The sequence below is a fragment of the Lissotriton vulgaris genome, unplaced genomic scaffold (assembly GCF_964263255.1).
Source record: "Lissotriton vulgaris unplaced genomic scaffold, aLisVul1.2 SCAFFOLD_714, whole genome shotgun sequence".
Taxonomy (NCBI): Eukaryota; Metazoa; Chordata; class Amphibia; order Caudata; family Salamandridae; genus Lissotriton; species Lissotriton vulgaris.
Window position 1 is genome coordinate 74,952 of NW_028248223.1, and position 13,656 is coordinate 88,607.

General features: G+C 33.7%; 11 non-coding genes across 11 annotated transcripts; 5 read left to right on the forward strand and 6 right to left on the reverse strand.

Annotated features, from left to right (window-relative positions):
• Positions 1–404: 404 nt before the first annotated feature.
• TRNAQ-CUG (transfer RNA glutamine (anticodon CUG)) lies at positions 405–476 on the reverse strand. Its single transcript has one exon. It is a non-coding gene; the product is annotated as a tRNA-Gln (tRNA).
• A 1,539-nt stretch (positions 477–2,015) lies between these two features.
• Positions 2,016–2,087, forward strand: TRNAQ-UUG (transfer RNA glutamine (anticodon UUG)). Its single transcript has one exon. It is a non-coding gene; the product is annotated as a tRNA-Gln (tRNA).
• Positions 2,088–2,905: 818 nt separating this feature from the next.
• Positions 2,906–2,977, reverse strand: TRNAQ-CUG (transfer RNA glutamine (anticodon CUG)). The gene has a single exon. It is a non-coding gene; the product is annotated as a tRNA-Gln (tRNA).
• A 1,539-nt stretch (positions 2,978–4,516) lies between these two features.
• On the forward strand, positions 4,517–4,588 carry TRNAQ-UUG (transfer RNA glutamine (anticodon UUG)). The gene has a single exon. It is a non-coding gene; the product is annotated as a tRNA-Gln (tRNA).
• An 818-nt stretch (positions 4,589–5,406) lies between these two features.
• Positions 5,407–5,478, reverse strand: TRNAQ-CUG (transfer RNA glutamine (anticodon CUG)). Its single transcript has one exon. It is a non-coding gene; the product is annotated as a tRNA-Gln (tRNA).
• Positions 5,479–7,017: 1,539 nt separating this feature from the next.
• On the forward strand, positions 7,018–7,089 carry TRNAQ-UUG (transfer RNA glutamine (anticodon UUG)). The gene has a single exon. It is a non-coding gene; the product is annotated as a tRNA-Gln (tRNA).
• An 818-nt stretch (positions 7,090–7,907) lies between these two features.
• Positions 7,908–7,979, reverse strand: TRNAQ-CUG (transfer RNA glutamine (anticodon CUG)). The gene has a single exon. It is a non-coding gene; the product is annotated as a tRNA-Gln (tRNA).
• Positions 7,980–9,518: 1,539 nt separating this feature from the next.
• Positions 9,519–9,590, forward strand: TRNAQ-UUG (transfer RNA glutamine (anticodon UUG)). Its single transcript has one exon. It is a non-coding gene; the product is annotated as a tRNA-Gln (tRNA).
• Positions 9,591–10,408: 818 nt separating this feature from the next.
• On the reverse strand, positions 10,409–10,480 carry TRNAQ-CUG (transfer RNA glutamine (anticodon CUG)). Its single transcript has one exon. It is a non-coding gene; the product is annotated as a tRNA-Gln (tRNA).
• A 1,539-nt stretch (positions 10,481–12,019) lies between these two features.
• TRNAQ-UUG (transfer RNA glutamine (anticodon UUG)) lies at positions 12,020–12,091 on the forward strand. Its single transcript has one exon. It is a non-coding gene; the product is annotated as a tRNA-Gln (tRNA).
• An 818-nt stretch (positions 12,092–12,909) lies between these two features.
• TRNAQ-CUG (transfer RNA glutamine (anticodon CUG)) lies at positions 12,910–12,981 on the reverse strand. Its single transcript has one exon. It is a non-coding gene; the product is annotated as a tRNA-Gln (tRNA).
• Between the last annotated feature and the right edge of the window lie 675 nt (positions 12,982–13,656).

A 13,656-nucleotide genomic window follows, 5' to 3' on the forward strand; every position in this document is an offset into this window, starting at 1 on the left:
AAATCCATAACCATGAAGTAGAATCTTTTGAAAGACATGTCAGATGTATTAATCTGAATTCCTCTTTCAAAGAAATGCACAATTAAATGCACTGTGTAAGTCAAGAATGTTGTCAGATAAGAAATCAGCAAAATTAACTATCTTATTACTGATCATACAGATGAGAAAGAAAAAGAACCTCTTGCTCAAATTGTGGATGGGAAAGAACAGTTTTTAGTTTTCAGCTTCTGTACTTATGTTTATGATTAATTCATTTCTTTATATTGTATTATCGCTATCTAGATGGATATAGCCATGTATACATACTTATACGTTGATAAGTTTCAGTATAAAGCTTTGACGTTATGTTTTTCCAAGTCCAAATTCTAAGAAATTAGTGAAATATTAAATTTTATAATTCAAGCAGGTCCCACCGAGATTTGAACTCGAATCGCTGGATTCAGAGTCCAGAGTGCTAACCATTACACCATGGAACCCCACCATACATGAGGGCTTTTTCCATTGAGACAAAAGAGAGCGCATCAGTGCGGGGGCTTTTCTTACATTGATGAAAAGATATCTCAGTTGAATGCTCATAGTGTAAAGAGTGATAATGTGATTTGATTCTTTTCAGCTACATTCTCCATAACAGTGTTAAATGTGCAAACGTTTATCAGGACATGCAATTTACAAAATAATGATCATCTTTGACTGAAGAATATTAAAACATTCTACATTTCCAAACTACTACATCCATTTCTCTGTCTCTCACATGGGTGGCTCCAAAGAGCAATGGTTGGCACTTTGGACTTTGCATGCAAAGGTACCAGTCCAATTCTTTGAGGTACTTCTTTACTACTCTTGACCTTTTCCATTTCTGTCATCTTTGTTTATTGATAGCTCCAATCCAACACCAGCAGGTTGAAAGAGACAAATATTGACTCCTTTCAAAATGTCCAACAGCTTGACAGAAATACGAACTTTATAATACTTTTACATCACATTCCTAGACAAAATAGTGTGACATTACAAAATCCTATCCTGTTTTTCTCAAATGCATTTCAGAGGGCTGATTCCCAGCATACCTTTTTGAAGATTTCCACACTATTGATAAGGCGAATATAGCACATTTTGAAAGAGATGTTTTCTTAAATGAAACCAAGAGAACCACAGTGACGGTATCATTCAGATAGTAGAAATGTTTTTTGTATATTAGTATGGAAGTTGTGAAATAAAACATTTCTCATGCTGATTTTCAACAGTCGATCTGCAATCATGAAATATAAGCTTTTGCTTGGAGGCCTCAAAGGTACTGATCTAATTTTCTTTTTTAAAATTATTCACAGATCGTATGATATGCTTTGTACAAATCAACTATGTTGTTAGATCAAAATTGATTAAAAAGTGACTATCTCAATTTCAGGACATATAGAAGAGGAAGGAGAAGGCGCTCATGTTTCAAATGCGGAGAGGCAACAACTGTTCATTATTTTCACCTCTATTAATTATGTGTATTTTTATAATGTATATATTTATATTTTCCGATAAATATACATAGACATATAGCGATATATAGGGAGATACATACATATAAGTTGATACGTACAAGTTTATAAGTAAATGAGATGTTTTTCCAATTAATACTTCTAAGAACTGAATGGAAACAAAATCGTAAAGTTTAGATAAGTCCCACTGAGCTTTGTACTTAGATCCCTGTTTTCAGAGTCCAGATTGACAAGCATAACACTATCAACCCACCTGTACCAGGTTGAGCTTTCCGTTTTGACAGAAGAGATTGCATTCACAGGGAAATCTTAATTTTTATTGCAAAATCTTATCTCACATAAAAAGTACTGTTCAACAGAGTCATAGCGTTACTTGAGTCCTTTGTGCAACATACTTCCCTAACATAGTTCAATGGGCAAAAGTTGAACAGAATAGAAAAGTAATACAATTCTGTTTGTCTTTGACTGTAGAACATAAAAAATGTGAAATGTCCACATTGCTGCAGCAATTTGCTCCCCTGTTACATGGGAGGTTCCATGGTGTAATGGTTAGCACTTTGGACTTTGAATCCAAGGATCCGAGTTCAAATCTCGGTGGGACCACTTTCATGACTTATGACCAAATCTTTTTCTGTCAAGTGTATTCATAAATATCATAAATCTAACACGGGTAGAGTGAAACATTAATGTATTGATTGTATTTTAAAAGTCTATTTGATGTGAGCAAATTATAGAACTTTTAGAAAACATGGAAATTAAATGGCTCAAAATAATGAGACATTTTGTGAGCTGACTCTGTTTTCTCAAACTCATCACAAGGGGCTGATGCAAGATATTACTTGTTTAAATCTTACTGTTATTGATAAGGGGAACAAGGAACTTTTTTAATTGGAAAGCCTTCATTAAAAGAAAACTTGAGGAATCAAATTGTGTATTTTGGGGGCAGAAGAGATGAACTTTTAAATAACAATCTTGAAATTCAGACACACAGATATTTACACTCTGTTTTTCTAAAGTAAATCCATAACCATGAAGTAGAATCTTTTGAAAGACATGTCAGATGTATTAATCTGAATTCCTCTTTCAAAGAAATGCACAATTAAATGCACTGTGTAAGTCAAGAATGTTGTCAGATAAGAAATCAGCAAAATTAACTATCTTATTACTGATCATACAGATGAGAAAGAAAAAGAACCTCTTGCTCAAATTGTGGATGGGAAAGAACAGTTTTTAGTTTTCAGCTTCTGTACTTATGTTTATGATTAATTCATTTCTTTATATTGTATTATCGCTATCTAGATGGATATAGCCATGTATACATACTTATACGTTGATAAGTTTCAGTATAAAGCTTTGACGTTATGTTTTTCCAAGTCCAAATTCTAAGAAATTAGTGAAATATTAAATTTTATAATTCAAGCAGGTCCCACCGAGATTTGAACTCGGATCGCTGGATTCAGAGTCCAGAGTGCTAACCATTACACCATGGAACCCCACCATACATGAGGGCTTTTTCCATTGAGACAAAAGAGAGCGCATCAGTGCGGGGGCTTTTCTTACATTGATGAAAAGATATCTCAGTTGAATGCTCATAGTGTAAAGAGTGATAATGTGATTTGATTCTTTTCAGCTACATTCTCCATAACAGTGTTAAATGTGCAAACGTTTATCAGGACATGCAATTTACAAAATAATGATCATCTTTGACTGAAGAATATTAAAACATTCTACATTTCCAAACTACTACATCCATTTCTCTGTCTCTCACATGGGTGGCTCCAAAGAGCAATGGTTGGCACTTTGGACTTTGCATGCAAAGGTACCAGTCCAATTCTTTGAGGTACTTCTTTACTACTCTTGACCTTTTCCATTTCTGTCATCTTTGTTTATTGATAGCTCCAATCCAACACCAGCAGGTTGAAAGAGACAAATATTGACTCCTTTCAAAATGTCCAACAGCTTGACAGAAATACGAACTTTATAATACTTTTACATCACATTCCTAGACAAAATAGTGTGACATTACAAAATCCTATCCTGTTTTTCTCAAATGCATTTCAGAGGGCTGATTCCCAGCATACCTTTTTGAAGATTTCCACACTATTGATAAGGCGAATATAGCACATTTTGAAAGAGATGTTTTCTTAAATGAAACCAAGAGAACCACAGTGACGGTATCATTCAGATAGTAGAAATGTTTTTTGTATATTAGTATGGAAGTTGTGAAATAAAACATTTCTCATGCTGATTTTCAACAGTCGATCTGCAATCATGAAATATAAGCTTTTGCTTGGAGGCCTCAAAGGTACTGATCTAATTTTCTTTTTTAAAATTATTCACAGATCGTATGATATGCTTTGTACAAATCAACTATGTTGTTAGATCAAAATTGATTAAAAAGTGACTATCTCAATTTCAGGACATATAGAAGAGGAAGGAGAAGGCGCTCATGTTTCAAATGCGGAGAGGCAACAACTGTTCATTATTTTCACCTCTATTAATTATGTGTATTTTTATAATGTATATATCTATATTTTCCGATAAATATACATAGACATATAGCGATATATAGGGAGATACATACATATAAGTTGATACGTACAAGTTTATAAGTAAATGAGATGTTTTTCCAATTAATACTTCTAAGAACTGAATGGAAACAAAATCGTAAAGTTTAGATAAGTCCCACTGAGCTTTGTACTTAGATCCCTGTTTTCAGAGTCCAGATTGACAAGCATAACACTATCAACCCACCTGTACCAGGTTGAGCTTTCCGTTTTGACAGAAGAGATTGCATTCACAGGGAAATCCTAATTTTTATTGCAAAATCTTATCTCACATAAAAAGTACTGTTCAACAGAGTCATGGCGTTACTTGAGTCCTTTGTGCAACATACTTCCCTAACATAGTTCAATGGGCAAAAGTTGAACAGAATAGAAAAGTAATACAATTCTGTTTGTCTTTGACTGTAGAACATAAAAAATGTGAAATGTCCACATTGCTGCAGCAATTTGCTCCCCTGTCACATGGGAGGTTCCATGGTGTAATGGTTAGCACTTTGGACTTTGAATCCAAGGATCCGAGTTCAAATCTCGGTGGGACCACTTTCATGACTTATGACCAAATCTTTTTCTGTCAAGTGTATTCATAAATATCATAAATCTAACACGGGTAGAGTGAAACATTAATGTATTGATTGTATTTTAAAAGTCTATTTGATGTGAGCAAATTATAGAACTTTTAGAAAACATGGAAATTAAATGGCTCAAAATAATGAGACATTTTGTGAGCTGACTCTGTTTTCTCAAACTCATCACAAGGGGCTGATGCAAGATATTACTTGTTTAAATCTTACTGTTATTGATAAGGGGAACAAGGAACTTTTTTAATTGGAAAGCCTTCATTAAAAGAAAACTTGAGGAATCAAATTGTGTATTTTGGGGGCAGAAGAGATGAACTTTTAAATAACAATCTTGAAATTCAGACACACAGATATTTACACTCTGTTTTTCTAAAGTAAATCCATAACCATGATGTAGAATCTTTTGAAAGACATGTCAGATGTATTAATCTGAATTCCTCTTTCAAAGAAATGCACAATTAAATGCACTGTGTAAGTCAAGAATGTTGTCAGATAAGAAATCAGCAAAATTAACTATCTTATTACTGATCATACAGATGAGAAAGAAAAAGAACCTCTTGCTCAAATTGTGGATGGGAAAGAACAGTTTTTAGTTTTCAGCTTCTGTACTTATGTTTATGATTAATTCATTTCTTTATATTGTATTATCGCTATCTAGATGGATATAGCCATGTATACATACTTATACGTTGATAAGTTTCAGTATAAAGCTTTGACGTTATGTTTTTCCAAGTCCAAATTCTAAGAAATTAGTGAAATATTAAATCTTATAATTCAAGCAGGTCCCACCGAGATTTGAACTCGGATCGCTGGATTCAGAGTCCAGAGTGCTAACCATTACACCATGGAACCCCACCATACATGAGGGCTTTTTCCATTGAGACAAAAGAGAGCGCATCAGTGCGGGGGCTTTTCTTACATTGATGAAAAGATATCTCAGTTGAATGCTCATAGTGTAAAGAGTGATAATGTGATTTGATTCTTTTCAGCTACATTCTCCATAACAGTGTTAAATGTGCAAACGTTTATCAGGACATGCAATTTACAAAATAATGATCATCTTTGACTGAAGAATATTAAAACATTCTACATTTCCAAACTACTACATCCATTTCTCTGTCTCTCACATGGGTGGCTCCAAAGAGCAATGGTTGGCACTTTGGACTTTGCATGCAAAGGTACCAGTCCAATTCTTTGAGGTACTTCTTTACTACTCTTGACCTTTTCCATTTCTGTCATCTTTGTTTATTGATAGCTCCAATCCAACACCAGCAGGTTGAAAGAGACAAATATTGACTCCTTTCAAAATGTCCAACAGCTTGACAGAAATACGAACTTTATAATACTTTTACATCACATTCCTAGACAAAATAGTGTGACATTACAAAATCCTATCCTGTTTTTCTCAAATGCATTTCAGAGGGCTGATTCCCAGCATACCTTTTTGAAGATTTCCACACTATTGATAAGGCGAATATAGCACATTTTGAAAGAGATGTTTTCTTAAATGAAACCAAGAGAACCACAGTGACGGTATCATTCAGATAGTAGAAATGTTTTTTGTATATTAGTATGGAAGTTGTGAAATAAAACATTTCTCATGCTGATTTTCAACAGTCGATCTGCAATCATGAAATATAAGCTTTTGCTTGGAGGCCTCAAAGGTACTGATCTAATTTTCTTTTTTTAAATTATTCACAGATCGTATGATATGCTTTGTACAAATCAACTATGTTGTTAGATCAAAATTGATTAAAAAGTGACTATCTCAATTTCAGGACATATAGAAGAGGAAGGAGAAGGCGCTCATGTTTCAAATGCGGAGAGGCAACAACTGTTCATTATTTTCACCTCTATTAATTATGTGTATTTTTATAATGTATATATTTATATTTTCCGATAAATATACATAGACATATAGCGATATATAGGGAGATACATACATATAAGTTGATACGTACAAGTTTATAAGTAAATGAGATGTTTTTCCAATTAATACTTCTAAGAACTGAATGGAAACAAAATCGTAAAGTTTAGATAAGTCCCACTGAGCTTTGTACTTAGATCCCTGTTTTCAGAGTCCAGATTGACAAGCATAACACTATCAACCCACCTGTACCAGGTTGAGCTTTCCGTTTTGACAGAAGAGATTGCATTCACAGGGAAATCTTAATTTTTATTGCAAAATCTTATCTCACATAAAAAGTACTGTTCAACAGAGTCATAGCGTTACTTGAGTCCTTTGTGCAACATACTTCCCTAACATAGTTCAATGGGCAAAAGTTGAACAGAATAGAAAAGTAATACAATTCTGTTTGTCTTTGACTGTAGAACATAAAAAATGTGAAATGTCCACATTGCTGCAGCAATTTGCTCCCCTGTTACATGGGAGGTTCCATGGTGTAATGGTTAGCACTTTGGACTTTGAATCCAAGGATCCGAGTTCAAATCTCGGTGGGACCACTTTCATGACTTATGACCAAATCTTTTTCTGTCAAGTGTATTCATAAATATCATAAATCTAACACGGGTAGAGTGAAACATTAATGTATTGATTGTATTTTAAAAGTCTATTTGATGTGAGCAAATTATAGAACTTTTAGAAAACATGGAAATTAAATGGCTCAAAATAATGAGACATTTTGTGAGCTGACTCTGTTTTCTCAAACTCATCACAAGGGGCTGATGCAAGATATTACTTGTTTAAATCTTACTGTTATTGATAAGGGGAACAAGGAACTTTTTTAATTGGAAAGCCTTCATTAAAAGAAAACTTGAGGAATCAAATTGTGTATTTTGGGGGCAGAAGAGATGAACTTTTAAATAACAATCTTGAAATTCAGACACACAGATATTTACACTCTGTTTTTCTAAAGTAAATCCATAACCATGAAGTAGAATCTTTTGAAAGACATGTCAGATGTATTAATCTGAATTCCTCTTTCAAAGAAATGCACAATTAAATGCACTGTGTAAGTCAAGAATGTTGTCAGATAAGAAATCAGCAAAATTAACTATCTTATTACTGATCATACAGATGAGAAAGAAAAAGAACCTCTTGCTCAAATTGTGGATGGGAAAGAACAGTTTTTAGTTTTCAGCTTCTGTACTTATGTTTATGATTAATTCATTTCTTTATATTGTATTATCGCTATCTAGATGGATATAGCCATGTATACATACTTATACGTTGATAAGTTTCAGTATAAAGCTTTGACGTTATGTTTTTCCAAGTCCAAATTCTAAGAAATTAGTGAAATATTAAATTTTATAATTCAAGCAGGTCCCACCGAGATTTGAACTCGGATCGCTGGATTCAGAGTCCAGAGTGCTAACCATTACACCATGGAACCCCACCATACATGAGGGCTTTTTCCATTGAGACAAAAGAGAGCGCATCAGTGCGGGGGCTTTTCTTACATTGATGAAAAGATATCTCAGTTGAATGCTCATAGTGTAAAGAGTGATAATGTGATTTGATTCTTTTCAGCTACATTCTCCATAACAGTGTTAAATGTGCAAACGTTTATCAGGACATGCAATTTACAAAATAATGATCATCTTTGACTGAAGAATATTAAAACATTCTACATTTCCAAACTACTACATCCATTTCTCTGTCTCTCACATGGGTGGCTCCAAAGAGCAATGGTTGGCACTTTGGACTTTGCATGCAAAGGTACCAGTCCAATTCTTTGAGGTACTTCTTTACTACTCTTGACCTTTTCCATTTCTGTCATCTTTGTTTATTGATAGCTCCAATCCAACACCAGCAGGTTGAAAGAGACAAATATTGACTCCTTTCAAAATGTCCAACAGCTTGACAGAAATACGAACTTTATAATACTTTTACATCACATTCCTAGACAAAATAGTGTGACATTACAAAATCCTATCCTGTTTTTCTCAAATGCATTTCAGAGGGCTGATTCCCAGCATACCTTTTTGAAGATTTCCACACTATTGATAAGGCGAATATAGCACATTTTGAAAGAGATGTTTTCTTAAATGAAACCAAGAGAACCACAGTGACGGTATCATACAGATAGTAGAAATGTTTTTTGTATATTAGTATGGAAGTTGTGAAATAAAACATTTCTCATGCTGATTTTCAACAGTCGATCTGCAATCATGAAATATAAGCTTTTGCTTGGAGGCCTCAAAGGTACTGATCTAATTTTCTTTTTTTAAATTATTCACAGATCGTATGATATGCTTTGTACAAATCAACTATGTTGTTAGATCAAAATTGATTAAAAAGTGACTATCTCAATTTCAGGACATATAGAAGAGGAAGGAGAAGGCGCTCATGTTTCAAATGCGGAGAGGCAACAACTGTTCATTATTTTCACCTCTATTAATTATGTGTATTTTTATAATGTATATATTTATATTTTCCGATAAATATACATAGACATATAGCGATATATAGGGAGATACATACATATAAGTTGATACGTACAAGTTTATAAGTAAATGAGATGTTTTTCCAATTAATACTTCTAAGAACTGAATGGAAACAAAATCGTAAAGTTTAGATAAGTCCCACTGAGCTTTGTACTTAGATCCCTGTTTTCAGAGTCCAGATTGACAAGCATAACACTATCAACCCACCTGTACCAGGTTGAGCTTTCCGTTTTGACAGAAGAGATTGCATTCACAGGGAAATCTTAATTTTTATTGCAAAATCTTATCTCACATAAAAAGTACTGTTCAACAGAGTCATAGCGTTACTTGAGTCCTTTGTGCAACATACTTCCCTAACATAGTTCAATGGGCAAAAGTTGAACAGAATAGAAAAGTAATACAATTCTGTTTGTCTTTGACTGTAGAACATAAAAAATGTGAAATGTCCACATTGCTGCAGCAATTTGCTCCCCTGTTACATGGGAGGTTCCATGGTGTAATGGTTAGCACTTTGGACTTTGAATCCAAGGATCCGAGTTCAAATCTCGGTGGGACCACTTTCATGACTTATGACCAAATCTTTTTCTGTCAAGTGTATTCATAAATATCATAAATCTAACACGGGTAGAGTGAAACATTAATGTATTGATTGTATTTTAAAAGTCTATTTGATGTGAGCAAATTATAGAACTTTTAGAAAACATGGAAATTAAATGGCTCAAAATAATGAGACATTTTGTGAGCTGACTCTGTTTTCTCAAACTCATCACAAGGGGCTGATGCAAGATATTACTTGTTTAAATCTTACTGTTATTGATAAGGGGAACAAGGAACTTTTTTAATTGGAAAGCCTTCATTAAAAGAAAACTTGAGGAATCAAATTGTGTATTTTGGGGGCAGAAGAGATGAACTTTTAAATAACAATCTTGAAATTCAGACACACAGATATTTACACTCTGTTTTTCTAAAGTAAATCCATAACCATGAAGTAGAATCTTTTGAAAGACATGTCAGATGTATTAATCTGAATTCCTCTTTCAAAGAAATGCACAATTAAATGCACTGTGTAAGTCAAGAATGTTGTCAGATAAGAAATCAGCAAAATTAACTATCTTATTACTGATCATACAGATGAGAAAGAAAAAGAACCTCTTGCTCAAATTGTGGATGGGAAAGAACAGTTTTTAGTTTTCAGCTTCTGTACTTATGTTTATGATTAATTCATTTCTTTATATTGTATTATCGCTATCTAGATGGATATAGCCATGTATACATACTTATACGTTGATAAGTTTCAGTATAAAGCTTTGACGTTATGTTTTTCCAAGTCCAAATTCTAAGAAATTAGTGAAATATTAAATTTTATAATTCAAGCAGGTCCCACCGAGATTTGAACTCGAATCGCTGGATTCAGAGTCCAGAGTGCTAACCATTACACCATGGAACCCCACCATACATGAGGGCTTTTTCCATTGAGACAAAAGAGAGCGCATCAGTGCGGGGGCTTTTCTTACATTGATGAAAAGATATCTCAGTTGAATGCTCATAGTGTAAAGAGTGATAATGTGATTTGATTCTTTTCAGCTACATTCTCCATAACAGTGTTAAATGTGCAAACGTTTATCAGGACATGCAATTTACAAAATAATGATCATCTTTGACTGAAGAATATTAAAACATTCTACATTTCCAAACTACTACATCCATTTCTCTGTCTCTCACATGGGTGGCTCCAAAGAGCAATGGTTGGCACTTTGGACTTTGCATGCAAAGGTACCAGTCCAATTCTTTGAGGTACTTCTTTACTACTCTTGACCTTTTCCATTTCTGTCATCTTTGTTTATTGATAGCTCCAATCCAACACCAGCAGGTTGAAAGAGACAAATATTGACTCCTTTCAAAATGTCCAACAGCTTGACAGAAATACGAACTTTATAATACTTTTACATCACATTCCTAGACAAAATAGTGTGACATTACAAAATCCTATCCTGTTTTTCTCAAATGCATTTCAGAGGGCTGATTCCCAGCATACCTTTTTGAAGATTTCCACACTATTGATAAGGCGAATATAGCACATTTTGAAAGAGATGTTTTCTTAAATGAAACCAAGAGAACCACAGTGACGGTATCATTCAGATAGTAGAAATGTTTTTTGTATATTAGTATGGAAGTTGTGAAATAAAACATTTCTCATGCTGATTTTCAACAGTCGATCTGCAATCATGAAATATAAGCTTTTGCTTGGAGGCCTCAAAGGTACTGATCTAATTTTCTTTTTTAAAATTATTCACAGATCGTATGATATGCTTTGTACAAATCAACTATGTTGTTAGATCAAAATTGATTAAAAAGTGACTATCTCAATTTCAGGACATATAGAAGAGGAAGGAGAAGGCGCTCATGTTTCAAATGCGGAGAGGCAACAACTGTTCATTATTTTCACCTCTATTAATTATGTGTATTTTTATAATGTATATATTTATATTTTCCGATAAATATACATAGACATATAGCGATATATAGGGAGATACATACATATAAGTTGATACGTACAAGTTTATAAGTAAATGAGATGTTTTTCCAATTAATACTTCTAAGAACTGAATGGAAACAAAATCGTAAAGTTTAGATAAGTCCCACTGAGCTTTGTACTTAGATCCCTGTTTTCAGAGTCCAGATTGACAAGCATAACACTATCAACCCACCTGTACCAGGTTGAGCTTTCCGTTTTGACAGAAGAGATTGCATTCACAGGGAAATCTTAATTTTTATTGCAAAATCTTATCTCACATAAAAAGTACTGTTCAACAGAGTCATAGCGTTACTTGAGTCCTTTGTGCAACATACTTCCCTAACATAGTTCAATGGGCAAAAGTTGAACAGAATAGAAAAGTAATACAATTCTGTTTGTCTTTGACTGTAGAACATAAAAAATGTGAAATGTCCACATTGCTGCAGCAATTTGCTCCCCTGTTACATGGGAGGTTCCATGGTGTAATGGTTAGCACTTTGGACTTTGAATCCAAGGATCCGAGTTCAAATCTCGGTGGGACCACTTTCATGACTTATGACCAAATCTTTTTCTGTCAAGTGTATTCATAAATATCATAAATCTAACACGGGTAGAGTGAAACATTAATGTATTGATTGTATTTTAAAAGTCTATTTGATGTGAGCAAATTATAGAACTTTTAGAAAACATGGAAATTAAATGGCTCAAAATAATGAGACATTTTGTGAGCTGACTCTGTTTTCTCAAACTCATCACAAGGGGCTGATGCAAGATATTACTTGTTTAAATCTTACTGTTATTGATAAGGGGAACAAGGAACTTTTTTAATTGGAAAGCCTTCATTAAAAGAAAACTTGAGGAATCAAATTGTGTATTTTGGGGGCAGAAGAGATGAACTTTTAAATAACAATCTTGAAATTCAGACACACAGATATTTACACTCTGTTTTTCTAAAGTAAATCCATAACCATGAAGTAGAATCTTTTGAAAGACATGTCAGATGTATTAATCTGAATTCCTCTTTCAAAGAAATGCACAATTAAATGCACTGTGTAAGTCAAGAATGTTGTCAGATAAGAAATCAGCAAAATTAACTATCTTATTACTGATCATACAGATGAGAAAGAAAAAGAACCTCTTGCTCAAATTGTGGATGGGAAAGAACAGTTTTTAGTTTTCAGCTTCTGTACTTATGTTTATGATTAATTCATTTCTTTATATTGTATTATCGCTATCTAGATGGATATAGCCATGTATACATACTTATACGTTGATAAGTTTCAGTATAAAGCTTTGACGTTATGTTTTTCCAAGTCCAAATTCTAAGAAATTAGTGAAATATTAAATTTTATAATTCAAGCAGGTCCCACCGAGATTTGAACTCGGATCGCTGGATTCAGAGTCCAGAGTGCTAACCATTACACCATGGAACCCCACCATACATGAGGGCTTTTTCCATTGAGACAAAAGAGAGCGCATCAGTGCGGGGGCTTTTCTTACATTGATGAAAAGATATCTCAGTTGAATGCTCATAGTGTAAAGAGTGATAATGTGATTTGATTCTTTTCAGCTACATTCTCCATAACAGTGTTAAATGTGCAAACGTTTATCAGGACATGCAATTTACAAAATAATGATCATCTTTGACTGAAGAATATTAAAACATTCTACATTTCCAAACTACTACATCCATTTCTCTGTCTCTCACATGGGTGGCTCCAAAGAGCAATGGTTGGCACTTTGGACTTTGCATGCAAAGGTACCAGTCCAATTCTTTGAGGTACTTCTTTACTACTCTTGACCTTTTCCATTTCTGTCATCTTTGTTTATTGATAGCTCCAATCCAACACCAGCAGGTTGAAAGAGACAAATATTGACTCCTTTCAAAATGTCCAACAGCTTGACAGAAATACGAACTTTATAATACTTTTACATCACATTCCTAGACAAAATAGTGTGACATTACAAAATCCTATCCTGTTTTTCTCAAATGCATTTCAGAGGGCTGATTCCCAGCATACCTTTTTGAAGATTTCCACACTATTGATAAGGCGAATATAGCACATTTTGAAAGAGATGTTTTCTTAAATGAAACCAAGAGAACCACA